This window comes from Octopus sinensis, linkage group LG8, assembly GCF_006345805.1.
Source record: "Octopus sinensis linkage group LG8, ASM634580v1, whole genome shotgun sequence".
Classification (NCBI taxonomy): domain Eukaryota; kingdom Metazoa; phylum Mollusca; class Cephalopoda; order Octopoda; family Octopodidae; genus Octopus; species Octopus sinensis.
Genome location: NC_043004.1, coordinates 103,256,929 through 103,257,719, shown reverse-complemented (window position 1 = coordinate 103,257,719; position 791 = coordinate 103,256,929).

Below are 791 nucleotides of genomic sequence, written 5' to 3'. Positions count from 1 at the left end.
CCAGATGAATCTACCTCGCGGCAGGAGGCACAAATGAAGGCAGCAACATCAAACTCCCTTATTCACCAAATACCACGTATCAGAGGTGGCTCTCAATAATAACAGTGTAGCAAAACGGCGGTGCCCCTGCATGGACACAGCTTTGAGCTGAAACTAATAAAAAAAATAAGAAAATATTATTAACTTCCTTAACACCATTTTCTTTTCTTCTTTAAAATTTTTATACACACACACACACACACACACACATACATATCAATTTTCTTTCTTTTATATGATGACAGGGTATAATTTGAGGGAGATTTGTCTGTTATTTCTGAGGGGGAGGTTTCATTATTGTGCAGAACATTTAACTATTTTTGACATGGTGGTTTTAAAAGTGAAACATTTTAAAATAATACTATTTTTTGTTTCTAGCTTTTGTTCGTAAACCAAAGACAGGACAGCGTGTATGTGAGCATGTTAATAATTTTAAGCAATTTAACCCTTTCGTTACCAACCCGGCTGAAGTTTTGAATTAAAATCTTCCACCAAACCTTAGTCACAATTTATGTTCCTAACATTGGCTGAATGATAACTAAGTTATTTTACAAAATTCTTTGTAATATTTAAAGTACTTGAAAGAAACACAGAGCATCTCAACAGAAATACAGTAACAAAAGGGCTCTTTGAAATAAGTATAAATTAAACCCGTTCTCAAAGTTTAAGATCTTGTTTGAAGTCAAAATTTATGATGTTTCTCTCGTTTATTTTTATTGTCTTTGCTGGAAAGTTACTTCCCTTGAAAAATA